Source organism: Mus musculus, chromosome 6 (assembly GCF_000001635.26).
Source record: "Mus musculus strain C57BL/6J chromosome 6, GRCm38.p6 C57BL/6J".
Taxonomy (NCBI): Eukaryota; Metazoa; Chordata; class Mammalia; order Rodentia; family Muridae; genus Mus; species Mus musculus.
Genome location: NC_000072.6, coordinates 75,903,002 through 75,920,797, shown reverse-complemented (window position 1 = coordinate 75,920,797; position 17,796 = coordinate 75,903,002). Strand labels below are relative to the sequence as shown.

At 34.9% G+C, this 17,796-nt stretch overlaps 1 long non-coding RNA gene across 1 annotated transcript; it reads left to right on the top strand.

The window, feature by feature from the left end:
- Window positions 1-14,987: 14,987 nt before the first annotated feature.
- On the top strand, window positions 14,988-17,208 carry Gm31806. The gene is made up of 3 exons (XR_377771.2): window positions 14,988-15,121; window positions 15,376-15,522; window positions 16,901-17,208. It is a non-coding gene; the product is annotated as a predicted gene, 31806 (long non-coding RNA).
- Window positions 17,209-17,796: the final 588 nt, after the last annotated feature.

Below are 17,796 nucleotides of genomic sequence, written 5' to 3'. Positions count from 1 at the left end.
TGTTACATATATAATATAACGACAAAAGCAGAGAGTCAGAGAAAGAGGTAGAGATAGAGAGGAGAGAAAGAGAGAGGGAGAGAATTGTGGGAGAAAGATTAAATTTTACATCTATTTTTTCTTATGAAGGTGTTTAACAATATTTTTTGTTGTTGTTTATTTAATACCCAGGTCCAACCTGCATGCTTTCTAATACAAACAACCAACTTTTTTTATATCACCTTCTCACTTCCACTTGCTGTCTGTCGTGAATGCCTCTACATATGTAATGCATATACAGGAAAAAACATACATAGTCATGCACACCCACAACCTCAACACACAAACATGCCAACGCCTACATATACATAGATATCATTCACATATAACTATACAGGTATATACATACATACAAGCACATACATACATTCAAACGTAAAAACATACCTGTAAATGCAATAAAACGCACAAATATCTATATTCATAAATAATACACAAACAAAATAGAATATAGGATTAAATTAATTTTAAAAGATGCGGACACCTCATTACTACTTGGGAGGGAGAAGAAATCAATCACAAGTGGGGAGGGTTGAAGGGACAAGGGACCTGGGAGGAAAAGGAAAAGGGGATTGGGGGTGAGGGGAACATGATCTGGTATTGGGTGAGGGGGAAAAAAAACTGAAGCCCTGAGGGACAGCAGAAAGTATAAATACAGGCAGCTACAGAAGGTAGGAGGTTGGGGTGACCCTCCAGAATGCACCAATAACTGGGAGGTCAGAGTCTCTCAGAACTCAAAGACCTTAGGTGAAATGTCCAACAGTAGCGAGAAGGAACTTATAAAGCCTACCTACAACAGGAAGACAGGGCATCATGTGAGGGAGGGGGTTGCTCTGACCCATGAAAATGGAGAGGAGCCTGAGGAAAAGAAGGTCCAGGGGCAGGCCCAAAGTGGGATCCAGCTCAAGAGGAGGTCCCAAGGCCTGACACTATTACTGGAGTGCTATGGAGTGCTCACAAAATGGACCTAGCATGACTGCACTCCAGAAGACCCAACAAGCAGCTGAAAGAGTCAGATGCAGATATATGCACCCAACCAATGGACAGAAGCTGCTGACCCCTGTGGTTGAATTAGGTAAAGGCTGTAAGAAGCTTAGGAGGAGGGTGACCCTGTAGGAAGACCAGCAGCCTCAATTAACTTAGAACCCTGAGATCTCTCAAATACTGGGCCACCAACCAGGGAGCATCCACCAGTTGATATGAGGCCCCCAACACATATACAGCAGAGGACTGCTAGGTCTGGTTTCATCCAGAGATGATGTATCTAACCCTTAAGGGACTGGAGGCATCAGGGAGTTTAGAGGTCTGGTTGAGTGGGGGGTGGGGGTGGGGGGTGGGGACATCCTCTTGGAGACAGGGTGGGAAGGAGGTACAGGATGTGGAACAGTGGGAGGATAGACTGGTGGGGGAGTGAATAAAATCTTGAGTGTAAATAAATAAATTAATTAAAAGACAAAAATAAAAAGATATATGTCTAACTGACATTTGCTGCAAATCTCCTCTCTTACATTTACTTTTTTAACCAAAAGCATATTATAATTGCAGGACAAACTTCAGTCTTCTCTTATTTCTTCACTTCTTGCATTTGCCATAAAGTTGTCAAACTCAGTTTTGTATCTGAACAAAAGTCTCAATTTGTGTATTTTTTTCAGTCATGATTAACTTTCTATACCCAAAGTTCAGTCATTTTTCATATATAAAATCATTTATGCTTCAACTTCTCTAGGGTCTTCCCTCTCCTTCAGTCATCTTTCATGTCTTTTCCTAAATTCCAAATGTGACTTTTGTCAAATTTGAAAGAATTAGTGTACTTATTATATTACTTTTTAAATTTGTATATTTATTTACTAGTATGCATACATATTATATACATTTACTTATTATTATATATAATATAAATATATCATATAATATATACATTTACTTACTAATTATATATATTATACACATTTTCTTACTAACATATATTTTATAGAATATATACACTTTTTATTACAAATCATATATATTATATTATACACACACACACACACACATATATATATATATATATACACATACACACAAACACACACATAAACACACATATATATGTGTATATATATATATATATATATATATACACACATACATATGTGTATATATTATTGTGGGAATTTCTGATTTCATTGTAGACTCAGTTTTGTCATGTGATATTTTTCTGGAAGCTTTCTTATGAGAGGATATTTTGCTGAAGCAGACACGTGGTGTTTTCCTGAAAACTGCCTGGTGAAAAGGCATGTGATGGTTTGCTGGAATGGACATTTGAGAGAACATGTGGTGTTTGGAAAGACTATAACTCAACAAGCACTGGACAGTGCTCTGGCATTTGTTTGCTGTGCTGGTCTTCATTGGGCTTTGCTGATGTTGATCTTTGGTGATGATGCTCTTGCATTGATTCACCTTGCTTTCTTTTCTGACCTTTGCTTATTGTGACTTCATAGAGAGAAATACACCAAAAAGCATCTGGTGATATTCTGGCTGCTGCCTGTTTCTTTAGCATATTCCTGCTGATTGTTAGAGCCTTGCAGTTTGTTCTGGATAGAAGACCTGCTGCTGATTCATATTTGGTGTTTGGCTAGTGGACTGGACTGCTGTCAATGAAGATTGGAATTTCCTCAAAGTACTACTTCTAAACAGGTCCATGTCATCCTTGTCCTATTAGCCATCTTCCTGCCCTACCTTTGGTGAATGGGCTATAAGGGAAGTTGAAACATTTAAGAACCCTTATTAAAGTAGATTTTGAAAAATACCAGCCTACAGGTGCCTGTGAAGGTCAGAGGACTACTTGTAGGAGTGAATTCTCTTCTTCCACCCTGGAGAAGGATGCCATTCAGACGTTACCAGACTTCATATTCTTTCATTAAGATGTATAGTAAATATTCATCTTTAAAAGTAAGGAAGTCTAGATTTTTACTGTCTATGCTTTAAGAGCACAACAAAACAAATAACGGGTGCATATATAAAGAGGGGGAGACTATTTAAACAAATGAATCATGTGATTGGAAAGTTGAAGACTCTGAATGAGATGCCAAAATAGGCAGTGATGAAGCTGAAGTCTACAGTCTGTCACTGTTGCTTGGATATTAAGTTTTCATTCTATTCATGGCTTCAACTGGGTTTGCTAAACAACAACATACTAGCAAAAGCAAACATCCCAGTATTAAGGGCAATCTTCAAGTTTATAGATTTAAATGGTAACATAATTTTAAACATCCTTCATATTCACATACAAAGTTAAACATCAAATTTTCTCAAACTGAAAACAAGTTAATGAAGGTCCCATACAGTTTGCATTGTTTGGTGCCCATCAAGATCTAGGTCACTGTACATCTTTTCTTCATTTTCTATTATTTACCTCAAGTATCCACTCCATACTCAACACTGAGAGAATATGAAGACAAATTATAATCCCTTTATGTTTGTTTCTTCATTTTTGCTCTCTTCCCTTTGTTAAATTTCTACCATCTCCTTACCCAAGATCCATGTTGCATGTTAACTACTGAGACTATTCATAATCATCGTTGCAAAGATCTACAAATATTCCATGAAATGTTTAAATGTAAGTGATCATCATATTTAGTATCCACTTATTTTACAGTTACACATTTGTACACTTTTAATTATATTTCTACATTTTTTCATGTGTCTGTACAAATGTAATGGCTAGTTTTATATCACCTTTTTATAAGCTAAAGTAATCTGAAAAGAATAAACTTCAATTGAGAAAAATGCATTTATAACACATAGCTACAAACTATTTTCTTAGTTTATGATTGATGGGGAGAGAGAAGCCCATAGCATTTCTTGGGTCATTAATTTATTTTGGGTTTTAAAGGACATGATCAGTAAGGTTAAGCAATTGCACAGGACAATAGAAAAATTCAGATATGTTTTTCTTTTTTCTATTCACATTTGCAGATAACATAATTTTATAGAATTATAAATATAATCTAATTTCAGTTGTTGTTAGAATTTAGTATTTTATAATCCTTTGAGTAATAGCTAAAATATAAGAGCTCCATAGCTCCATATTGTCACATACTAATTTTTTTTCAAATATGACCTTTGCCTTCAATATCAGCATATATTTCTATCTTCTGTTTTCTGTAGGAATTTGGGAATCATTGATCTGGTCAAATATCTCAATTTTTAGGTGAAAGAGGCACTAAATTAGTGAAAAAAAAAACAATGTAAAAGTAGAACTTGAACTCATCTCTGCTGGTACCTGGTTTGAGAGTCAGCTAATTGTCATTACAATTTTTTTAATGGATGACACGTTTTATTAATCTCATTAATAAAACAGAAAATTTATAGAACTTCAATTTGGCAAAAGCCATAGGTTTTAAGGTCCAAAACTTCAACAGGAAGCACCTGTGTCCATTTTCCTAGGTAAAACCATTATCTTGATGAAAATGCAATTTCTGTGAGAAGACAGAGTGATCAATTTAAAACAAAGCCAGAAGAATTAGCCTCATATACATGGTGTGCAATCATCTTAATTAGGAGATAAGCCAGGAGACATAGCATCTCATCTTTGTTCAACTATTCACAAAGCACCTGGAGGAAAGAGATGGCATGACAATCTGGAAGGATCAACAGCACCAATAAAAATTCTGCTGACATCCAAGATGCACATCAGGTGTAATTTGTTCATGGTCCAGAATACTGAGCATTTTGGAAAGGAAATCAAGTACCAAATCCCCTTGAATTTAAAAGGTGCAAAGAATTAGTGAAGTTAATAGGTTTTATGGAAGCATTTGCTGGTAGTGTGCTCTAACTGAATGCAAAGACTAACCTTGTAATTGCAGAATAATGAAGCATAATCCAGGGCAAGGATCAGAAACTCCATGAATGGCAATAGCTTTATCAGCTAAGATAGATGTGATAAAGCTATTTATTCCAAATGAAATGATTTGGCCACGGGTGCATATATTTTCCTATTAGAATAATCTGTTTATATCAATGGTATACAAGAGAAGCACAATATGCACAAAAATATCTGAGTTACACTGTATAATCACAGATAAATATACAATATTCAAGTAAAAAATATGTTAATGCTGTTAGTATACAACAATATTGTATTTTCAGTGATTCCTATTATCTCAGAGGCAACAGGTTAACAATTATTTAGGCCATTATTTCATGATTGATCTTGTTGAGAAAGATGAGATAGGTTATTTCGATAACAAACCTAAGTTGTGTCTTACATTTTGAAAGAATACCATACAAGTAATATTTGTTATAGAATGAATTTAGTCTTGCCTTTCAGGGTCAGTATTTCTCATTACAGATCCTTTAGAGTTGATTATGAATTATACAATTAGATTACCAAATGCCGATACATAAATCAAGACTATATATAATCCTCAGAATCAGCTGAATGTGAAAAGACATAAGAATATAATGCTTATTCATACAGTTATTTTGAGGAGGGATTATTTAGCTTACATTTCTTTATTTATTTTACATTTCATTTTATTTTATTATTTATTTATTATCTATTTATTTACTTACATTCCAGATTTTTCTTCTGCCTTCAGTCCAGTTTCTGACTCTTCCTCATTCCATACCTCCTCCCCTTCTCCTTGTCTCCATGAGGATGTCCCCACCCTCAAACCCACCCCCTACCCATCAAGAACTCTAAACTCCCTGGAGTCTCCAGTCTCTTGAGGGATAGGTGCATCTTCTCTGAATTAATAGAGACCCAGCAGTCCTCTGGTGGATGCTGCCTGGTTTGTGGTCCAGTGTTTGTGAGATCTCAGGGGTCCAGGTTAATTGAGACTGCTGGTCCTCTTACAGGGTCACCCTCCTCCTCAGCTTCTTTCAGCCTTCCCTAATTCAACCACAAATGTCAGCAACTTCTGTCCTTTGGTTGGGTGCAAATATCTGCATCTGACTCTTTTAGCTGCTTGTTGGGTCTTCTGGATTTTGGTCATGTTAGGTCAATTTTTCTGAGCGCTCCATAGCCTCAGTAATAGTGTCAGGCCTTAGGACCTCCCCTTGAGCTGGATCCCACTTTGGCCCTGTCCCTGGACCTTCTTTTCCTCAGGTTCCTCTCCATTTCTATCCCTGTAATTCTTTCAGTAATGAACAATTATGACTGTGGGATACCCTCTCTCTCACTCATTTGATGCCTTGTCTTCATGCTGGAAGTGGGCTCTACAAGTTCCCTCTCCCCACTGTAGGTCATTTCATCTAGGGTCCCTCCCTTGGAGTCCTGAGAGTCTCTCAATTTGAAAATTCTGTATCTAGAAGGATGTAGGGTATAAAGATGTCTGAGTTATGAGTCTCTACCTGGGTTTAGGCATATATACACACAAATGTGGTTTGAGTGAAATACATAATTTATTCTAGTAGTGTGAAGAATTGCTGATTTGCCTTTATTGCTGACACATCACTGGTTCAATATAAAGGATAAGTTTCAGAGGTAAACATAATTACCTCTGTACATTCATTTGTTCATTCATTTGGTAAACATTCATTTGTGTGGAAAGTTTTCATTTTCACAAAAGTCACAATATTTCTTTCAAGCTAACACAAATGATTCCTATTCTCCAATAGAACGTTAAAACAAATGAAGATATAAACAAACGAGAACAATCTATCAAAGCCACCTAGGAGAGTTGGGGAGATTCTCAGTTCTGTTGTATCAATAAGTATATTAATAAGTGAAAATTTGAGTGTTATGAGACATCAGAAAGTTGGATTGTTCTATACTATGATATTAACAGTAGAAGTTGGGGAAAGTTTATTTAAATGTCATGGCTAAAAGTGAACTGTTTTTCAAGTTGATGAAGGATGTATTGATCTAGTTAGCATTAATTATTAACTTACCAAGACTTAGAATGTCCTGAAAAAGAGATACTTTCAAGTGAAGAATTGATCTTATCACAGTGGCCTGTGTGCATATCTGTGAAAGATTGCCTTGATTGCTAATTAGTAAAGGAGGCATTGTAAGCAGCAATACTCTCCTAGCAGAAGGCCATGTGCTATACAAGAACCTAACTTACTGTTAAGCAGAAGTACCCACATGATTCAGCAAACACAGTTTCTCACTGGTGTATGTTTTTATTCCTTGGCATGGCTTCTTTACCTTTGATGATGGACTGTAATACACCAATCATAGTGGCTAAGATCAAAACTTCAAATGACAACACAAATTGCAAAAGGAGGAACACAACTTCATTGCTGGTGGGATTGAAACGCGTACAACCACTCTGGAAATCAATCTGTAGATTCCTCAGAAAATTGAAAATTGAGCTACCTGAAGACCCAGCAATACCACTCTTAGGAATATACACAAAAGATGTCCCATCATGCCACAGGGATACGTGTTCCACTATGTTCATAAAGGCCTTATTTGTGATAGACAGAAGCTAGAAACAACCCAAATGTGGTTCATTTACGATGGAATACTGCTCAGTTACTAAGAATGAAGACTTCCAGAGTTTTGCAGGCAAATGGATAGAACTAGAAAATATCATCCTAAGTGAGGTAACTCAGACCCAAAAGGACATGCATGGTATATACTCACTAATAAGTGAATATTTGCCAAAAGAAGTACAGAATACCCAAAATGCAGTCTACAGAACTCAAAAAGGTCAACAGGATCAAGGGCCCAAGTGATGACATCTCATCTTCTTCAGGGAGAAGAAAACAATCACAAGTGGGGAGGAAGGGAGGGGTCTGGGAGGGAAAGTGGACAGTGGACAGGGGTGAAGGGGTTGAAGGGAACCTGACCTAGTATTGGGTGAAGGAAAAGATTGAAGCCCTGAAGGCCAGCAGAAAGAATGAAAACAGGCAACCTCAGGGAATTGGAGGTTGGGGGGACCCACCAGAATGTATCAGAGACCAGGGAGGTGAAATACCTTTCAGGCTCAAAGGGAGGGAACTGAGTTGAAATGTCCGACAGTAGGGAGAAGGAGCTTATAGAGCCCACCTCCTGCAGGAAGACAGAGCATCAAGCAAGGGAGGGGGATGCTATCCCACAGTCAAAACTCTGACCCATAATTGTTCCTGTCTGAAAGAACTGCAGGGATGGAAATGGACATAGCATGACCACACTCTGGAAGACCCAACAAGACATCCTCGTGGAGACAGGAGGCTAGGGAGTAGGTATGGGTTGTAGAACAGTCAGAGAGTGGATGGGGCAGAGGGGCATATAAATATGGAGTATTAAAAAATTAGTTAATTTAAAAAACCCAAATAGGCATATGCTGTAGAAACTTCTTTCCTCTACCCTGGTGTCAGAATACAGCCAGCCTTAGGCATATGTATCACACCAATCACACAGGATATCATAATATACCAAAGTATATCATATGGTCTTTCAAAACTTAAATCATTTTTTCATCTTACTAAATAAAGCCTAAGTATTTAGATCTATAAAACTGCTATTAGTAAATAAGTAAATAGAAACCATTTAGGTGATCTAATCCAAAAAAATTTTAAAAATTAGTTAAAGTAGTTAAAACGTTAGATTCATTAGCTTGAAAGATTTGTTTATGCATGTGATTTCATAGGATAGCGAAGAGGAAGATTTGTGGGAAATTTGGATAGATGAGTCATTTTTTGTGAAGTAAAATTGTATGACTAATATTGGTGAAAATATTATATAGCACTTACAGTCAAACTGTCAGACTAAAATAATGTTCAGTGGATTGAAGTGCATAAAAATTATAAATATGAAAATCTTATGTTTGTGATCTGATAATTTGTCTAACTTTAGCTTATGAATGATCCATCTATATGTTATACAATATATTACCTTATATACAATTGTTGAATTCATACATCTATAAAAATAAATTTAGCCTCTTGCCTTGAAGAGTGTTCAAATATCTGTTGAAAACTGACTGTAAGATGGTGATTTTAGCACATATTTCTGCATCTTCCATTCCAAATGCCTATTCTTTATAGAACTTTATTAAACTGCATAGACTTTGTGTCTGGTTAACTTGTTGTATGTCATTCTAATTTCAGACAATATTTTTATAATAATATATATAAATTTTTAATTGCAAAGAATAATGTATAAAATCATTTAAAATGAGTTAATTTGAATTTTTCAGTAAAATGTAACAAATGAATAAGATAATTTTAAAACAAGGCATTTTGACTATCTCATTAAAATCTAACATGGCTTTTATTTTATCATATAGAGATCTGGGCAACCTAAGTTCTTCATAGGTAATAACAAATTCTTGGGCACACTCACCTCTCTGCTTTAATTTCTTGCAAATACTGCTCTCTTGCGCTCTCTCTCTCTCTCTCCCTCTCTCTCCCCCTCTCCCTTCCTCCCTCTCTCTCTTTCTCTCTCTCTCTCTCTCTCTCTCTCTCTCTCTCTCTCTCTCTCTCTCTCTCTCTCTCTCTCTCTCCCTCTCTCTCTCTCTCTCAAGAGTCTTGACCATTTAGAGCTGAAAATAAACTTATATAATTCTTCTAACTTCAGCTCCCAAGTTCTTAGACTATTGACGAATACCTAAATATCCAGTTTATGTGGTCTTAGCACAAACTCAGGGTTTCTTCTGCAGTGAAAAAGGACTCTACTAACTGGACTAATGTCCAGCACCCCTATTGTCAATACTTCAAATCTACTCTTTCAAGTAGGAAGGTAACACTGCCAGCATCGTTCACAGTCATCTGTCCTGTAGTGTCACACTTTCACCAATTGACCTGAAATTCACTTGCTTGAAAAAAGTATAATAAACATTTCTATGTGACTCAAAGGAAAATCTAAAAACCTTTATTGGTTCTATAATAACTCTTATTATTATTTGCTTTCACAGGCTAATAATCCTTGCTTTTGGTTTCTGATCCCTTTACTTCTTGGCTCTTTCTCTATTCTTTGACCCTTATCAACTAAGTCATCTTTCCTGTCCCTCTGAAAATTTGCACATATCTTTCTTCCATTTGGAATTCTGTTCTCTTGCCCTCTTTCTATTGATCAGGTAAATCCATATAATTCTTTGTCTAAAAACACACAAACAAACAACTACAACAAAAACCAGTCAACTAAAGTTTTCATCCTCCCTACAAATGATTGTGCATATTTTATTATCTTATAATAAAATAAGAAAATAATAAGAGACATAACTGGTAATAGTTACCAATTATGTCAGATAAAGGTCAGTCTTTTGTAGTGTCAAACCATCAGCAATTGCCTTTTTTTTTTTTTTTTTTGTATTGTAGTGTGGATCATACAGCAAGACATGATTTGGCTGACACAATGTTGGTGAATAGTTGCAGCAAAATTGAAAAGGGGAGGCAAATATGTTCCACAGATGTAAAAGGAATCAAATTTATCAACACAAACAGTCCACAAAGTTAGAATATCTTTCTTATTAGTGTTTCCTCACACAGTGTACAACTAAATACAGTTTCATTTTGAGAATTCAATTGTATCATTCCTTCTGACAGGAAGAAATGAATAGTGCTGAAACTATAATTTTCGCTTAAGAATGAATAAAATTTAACTGTGAATGAGTTTTCTCTCATTGGTACTTCTAGATAATCTCTGGTCCCATAAGAATAATTTTTATTAATTATTTTCATTTAGTATTTAGAACAATGCAGCTATGTTAGTCAGATATCTGTTGCTAATATAACAGTTTGAAAGATGATGATGATGAAGATTTTTTTTTTTATTGAGAGATTGTATGTGTTTTTCTGTTCAGTTATTCTTAGGAACCTTAAACGGACTTTAGATTTCCTGCAGATGAAGATGCTTGTGAGTATTAACGGGTGCTGGAGACTGAATTTTTGTTCTGTGCATGAGCAGCATGTGTTATGAAACATTGAACTATCTTATACAATCATTGTAGAAATAAAAACAAAATGATGCTTGGGTTTTCTAATTTATAGATTTAAACTCGTAACCAGTGGTACAGTATCTTACATTATACAAAAATCATGGAGAGATAACTGATCTACTTTATGAGTGAGAATGAATGAGAAGTAGTTGAAGAAATCAAGGACCTGTAATTCCCTTTAATGTAATAACTGAGTTATGAAAGACACCTTACTAAGTACCACTTCTTAATAGTTCTATCACCTTCTCATTATACCAATGACTGAGAACCAAAGTTTCACCACATGAGCATTTGTGAGACACTCGGAATCCAAACTACACATGCATAGATTTAAAGATACATAGCCACTAACTTAGTTCTTTAGTAAAGGATATTACTAGGTATGACTTACAACTTCCAAAGAATGAGCTTCCTCAGAGTACTGGGTATAAAAGTCACTTCCCCGTCTGAGTAATTCAGTTTGTATATGTCTTGCTCTTTGATCTAAGTCTGGATTTAGCACAATTTTATGAGAATTCTATATCAAACTAAATGTATAAGGTGGTAGTCAATGAGTTTTTACACATTTATAGATATGAAATAATACACAATACTCAGATGTAGCCTAATACTCCTGTGCCCTACCACCCCTACACAATCCAAACAGATCCTCATGAAGCTACCATATAGAGCTCTAACCTATGACATTTTAAAGCTCTGCATCTACATATTTATAAATAGCTTGTTTTCATTTTTATTAAAATATTTATAATAACTTAGCAATAATATCACAAGATTTAAAATTCCTCACCCTTAAACTTAGTATCTCAAATTTTCATGTTAAAAACTTTTACTTGACTATTATTCTATTAAAACTTTTCCCTACTGGAGAGTAATACCTTATTTTAAGTATTTAGTTTTATCTTTATTTATGTCTACATGTATTGTGAATTTAAGAAGACTGCAGGACGATGTTTAAGTCCCAGGAGCTAGAGTTAACAAGTGGTAGTGAGACATCTAACATGTTTGGTGGAAATAGAAATCAGGTCTTCAACAAGAACAGTAAGTGCCTTTAAGCACTCAGCCATCACTTTACACACTCAAAACATTTTAGACCAAAATAGCCTTCCTCCTTCTAGGTTGAGTTTAACACATAATAAGCTAGTGAAGAATATAAAGTTATAGATGTGAATGCTCAGACTATCATCATTCTAAAGCAGGCTGATACCTGGTATCTGGCTTTATATTGAAGCTGCATTTTTTTCTTTTGTAGCTTAGCCTTTTGCCCCTAAACATTTGAAACTGGAATCCTGTGAAATGTGCTTTGCATTCTCTCATCCTTCATAAGCATCACTCCGGTGTGCTAAATTCTTTTGGCAAATAATCAGTTAGTGCTCTTCTGCATATTTCTCTATTCTAGGACCCTACTGCTTAAAAGACTCCCCTTAGTTGCTGAAATCACACTTTGTAATCTGTAACAGTTTGCGTGTTCTCTCATTTATTGTCTAAAAACAAAATCTATATTCTGCCTTCAATTTATTAGTATTCATTCAGAGTCAAAGTTCAGCATATTTCTTTTGAATTAAAAAACTGATAATTATGATTACTTTATATATATATATATATATATATATATATATATATATATATATATATATATATATATATATATATAAATGTTTTCCTTCTAAAAGCAATATTCAAGAAAGTAGTCAAAATCCACTTTGGAAGACTTTAGTACAATCTGAACTCTTTCAAGTTTGAAACATTGTTTGGGTTGTTAGCATAGTTAGCATAACAGGGGAAAAATCTGAAATCAAAAATACCTCCTAGAAGAAGGGACCCTAGAATATTTGACCTGCATAATAGCTTTATATTTTCCTTTCTACAGGCTCATGGGTAGAAGAAAGGGGAAAATCCTTTTATGCACCACCAAAAATATATTTATGTCAGCCTTAAGTATGTCATGTCAACTATAATGAGGTATTTGTGGATCTACAAAGCAAGGAAATGAAAACAGAAGAATATATGAGCATTGCAATCCATTTCCAAGAAGTCTATCATTTCTCAAAGAAAATTATGAAGTATTCCAGATGTGTGTAGTATCAGTGCATAAGGACAAAGATTTGTCTGTTTCCATTTCCAGTACTTCTATCCAGATATATGTTGCACAGAATACCATCTGTCAATTATTTCAAAATAAAATTCTCAGTTAGACTTTTGGAGAAAAATACAGCCTAATAAGGATAGACTTCTCTTTGGCTACAGTGATATACTATGAAGATGCTTAAAAATATATGTATTAGAGTCCTGATGACTAAGAATCTTCTACCTCTGTGTTATATAAAAACCAAAAAATAAGACACTCTGTTTGGAGGGTGGGTTTGGGAGGATTTAGGGACAATTTGAATTCCAGGACAGCCAGGGCTATGCAGAGAAACCCTGTCTTGAAAAACCACCACCACCAACAACAAAAGAGTGAGGACTAAATATGATTCAATCTGTACATGTATAAAATACTGCAATTTAATATTATAATTTATAAATATATACTAATTTAGAATTATATATAATAATTAATCTGTAATATATCTAATATAGAAAGGGTTACATAAGAATAATTTATACTTATTAAAGATAATATGCTACTGCATAAATGTATGTTGATATTAATAAGTATGTGAAGAGTATCTGATAATTTTATGGCTCATTTTACATTACCTAGTTCATATATAATAAAAATTTATTATTTCACTTTGTAGATAATGACAGTCCAATGTAAAATACTAACCACCAAGGGAGTTATGAAGACCTAGGTATCAGGAACATGCCATGTTTACCTGGTGACAGAAGCCCCATGTGGAAAAAGAAATTCTAGGAGAAGACAAATAATTGTTATTGCTGTTGTTGACGAACAAGATGAAATTCTTCAAAATTTCATTCCAGCATCAAAATACGAAAGCTTCCTTCATGCTTAGCAGATGAGTTACTTGTCATTTCATTTATATTGTCATTGATCAATTTGTCTTTTTCTGTTAGCATCAGATGATGGGTAGAAAGAGTAGAGCATGTATTTCTCTCACTCCTACAAAATGACTTCTCTTATTCATTTAGATAAATTTAGTTTTGCTTTATATTTATTAATTAATTAGTATTTTGATAGCATATAATATAAAAATTTAGCAAATACAAAGATACCTTTGGCATTATACTGATAAGATTATGCAAACCTTAATGTTTGTATTTTCAATTTAGCAATTCACTTAAAAATTTTAACACCCAAATATTTGAATTTTACTTGAGTCTTAACATAGGTATGCTTGTACTTACATTTGTATTTAAACCTCTCACTTTAAGAAGAGTTTTTTTTATCATACTTTTTTTTTTTTTTTACGTATTTTCCTCAATTACATTTCCAATGCTATTTTAAAAGGATGCCAGATGTGGTAATGCACGCCTTTAATCCCAGCACTCCAGAGGCAGAGGCAGGAGGATTTCTGAGTTCGAGGCCAGCCTGGTCTACAAAGTGAGTTCCAGAACAGCCAGGGTGATACAGAGAAACCCTGTCTCAGAAAAAAAAAAAAAAAAGAGTTTTAAAAACTGTTCTTCCTATATCTTGATTATTTTCATGTCATGTTAAATTGAACGGCTTACACTTCTAGAGCTCTGAAATAGTCATTGTGATATCAGGCATTTGTTTTGTTTTGCTACTGAGAGTCTGCTTGACATCACGCACCCCTTTTTGAATCTCTGCACTTTAATTTCATATTTTATCACTTGGGAAAATGAGAGAATATTAGAGCGAGTAGTTTTAAAGCTTCCCTTCAGCTCTGATACGCAAGCACTTAAAATGAAGTGTTATATGAAGGTTATAAGATAAGCCCGCAGTAGAATTGGAAATAAAGCCCTCAGGATATCTTTTAGATTTTCTCTTTAGAGAGAAATGAGAAAAAATTCATAAGAAAGAGTGCAAGAACATATGAATAAAACCCATAGAAATTAAGAGTAAAGGTGAAAAGAATGTAGACGAAAAAACCCTTGAAAAGAGTCAAGGACAAATATTGGAATTCCTAAAAATTATAGTATAATTTTTTCCAAAGATGTGCATATACAAACCCTTGACAAATCATTTATTAATCATAACATTGATTGGTTTTGTTTCTGGGTGTTCCTGAAACGTGTGCCAGATGTGGGAATGTCATGCATGCCACAGCGTACGTGTCGAGGACAGAGGACAATTTTGTGGAGTAAGGTGTCTCTTCTTACCTATAAATGGACTAGGGGTATTAAATTTAGTTTACCAGGTTTGTGTGTCAAGTGACTTTACTTTCAGAGCCATTTCTCCAGCCCCCGATATTTCATTGTTGTTATTCCTATACTTATCCAATGTATGAGACATAAAAATATCAGAAATATCTTTAACAACTTAATATAAGAAATACCATAAATCTTTAACAGCATAAGAACTCTGGTTCTCTTGTGTCATTGTGCTCATCCACAGGCAGTCTCTTGAATCATATTTACCTGTTGTCCACAATATGGTATTGCAGACAGCACACTAGGTGGTCCACAGCTTCTACATACTGCTGTCCAATGTCACAGGTCAATTGTGGCTTGCACTTCTGCTCCAAGAAAACGAGCCTCTAAGGTAAGGACAACCATATATCTTTAGTTAAACTCAACTTCCACTTTTTGTTGGAAGAAAGCAATGTTATAGAAAGCAGGGCTTTACTATGCAGCTTTTACTAGCCAGGGACAAATCAGTATGGATTCAGCCAGTATGGATTCAAAATCCTCTATCCTCAGCATTTAGAGTGACTAAATTACAGAAAGGCACTACCATCCCTAGCAAAATACATGTTGTTTTCTTCCTGTAACTACATGGTACTATGAATACTATAGAGTTAAACAGTATTTTTCAAGAACACCATTTGGTAAGGCTATTAAAGTATGGTAAGGTACCAAGGTCAAAGCAGGAAATTAATGATTTCTGGTTAAGCTATAGAAACAAATGTTCTAGAGCTTATGTTGATGACTGATATAGCACAGAAAGTCTAAAAAAAAACAAGAGATATAAAACAAAAAGTGCTTCTTCAAGGTTTTAGGGTTTTTAGGGTTTTTGTGCTTCATTTTAGTTACACATTTAATCCACGAACATTATGACAAATAAAATGGTCACCTATTGTGCACCACGTGAGCACAGGAGAGTATGTGATTCTGTAAGTGGATTTCCAAGGAAAGGTTCGATTGGCAGTTGAGGGAAAATTTGTCTGATGTAATTTGAGCAGAAACATGAGGAGGTGTGATGTCTTGGCTGAAGGGCAGTCCATGGACCCAGCACCCTCCACCTGGAACCAAAGAGCAGCTCACACTTACTGGGGATCGACAAAATACCTATGAATCGACACATTTTTAAAGACAACTGTACTTTTAGGAAACCTGGGCTTTTGTAGAATCTGTCTGGAATTCATTAATGAGAAGCTTCTCAGACTAAAACAAAGTCAAAAGGATGCACTGTTCTCTCCCGAGGACAAAGTTTGATGTCAACAAAGGTGGGCCACCATTGCTGCTGCCTTCAGAGCTTTCACTCCCGTTCTCTGGAGTAGAGGAAGAGAATGACCCTTGAATGTATTTTTGCCTATTGAAGAAAAAAAATAAAAAAGAAAAGAAATTCTCTTTATTTCACATACTTCTATCTTATTCCCCAAAGGTCTATATCTGGTTAGTGAGCCAAATTTAACTAATCTTTTCACACAAATCCATAATACTAAATCTATCTGCACACAAAACATTTGAAATTTCTTTCATAATTCCTTGTTCTTTATCTCACAAAACGTATGGCCTCTGTCCATAAATTATTAATTACAAGCTTATTTAAACCACAGATCTGATACTGATCCTAAAATGGGAAATCATACTACCTGATTTTTTTTGTATTCTACTAATCATTTTTCTGTTGTTGTAATAAAATGTTGTTGCCAAATGCAAGTTACAGAAGGAAGAGTTTACTTTGTTTTTGATTTCAGCAAGCAAGTTCCTAATGGTGAAGAAGGCATGGAAGCAAGCAACTAGAGCAGGAAGCCCTACTTTAAAGTAGAAGCACACATCTCTACTGTGCACATGACAGAGGTCAGAAAGAAGTGGAAGAAGTCGACAAACCCTCTATGCCACATCAAGTGATGTACTCCAGCAAAGTCTTGAACTTCTATATGTTCCATAACACTCCCCAACATACCCATACCCTGCACCAGACTGTATCACTAGTTGGAAACTGAGTGTTCAAATACATGAACCTATAGAGAATATTTCTCCTTCAAGCCATGATGAAGTAACATTCAATAAAAGGATATAGATTAAAAAATATTCTTACAGAAACTCATTTCCTCGAGTCATATAAGTCTCTTAACATTTCCTTATTTAGAATCACTGCTAAATAAAGTTTTTGAAAAGACCTCTAATGCAGACAACACTCTCTTTCTAACATTACAGAGATCGATCCTCATTGAAAAGAAAAAAAAATACTTATTCAAACACTTTCTTTCAGAATGCTTTTCAATCCATAATTCAGATCAAATATCTTTCCATTTCCTTCACCAACTTGCATTTAAATTGTCTCTAAATTTTATTTTTCCTCGGAATTATTTAGGTTGCGTCTCTATCACTCCCAGCTCTATGACTCTGTGAGGTCTAAATTGCTAGGACAGACATTTAGCCTTCTGAGTTTTTAGTCAACGTATAATCTAATCACTTTTACAGGAAAATAAGAGAAATGTCTCTATAGCAGTTTGCAGTTGTAAAACAATCCTGAAATTGCATGTATGTTTAAAGACTAATGAAAGAGTCATACCCCATACCTACTGATGCATCTGAAGGACATAAAAATTAGGAAGAATATAGTAAGAAATAAGTCATGCTGTCTGTG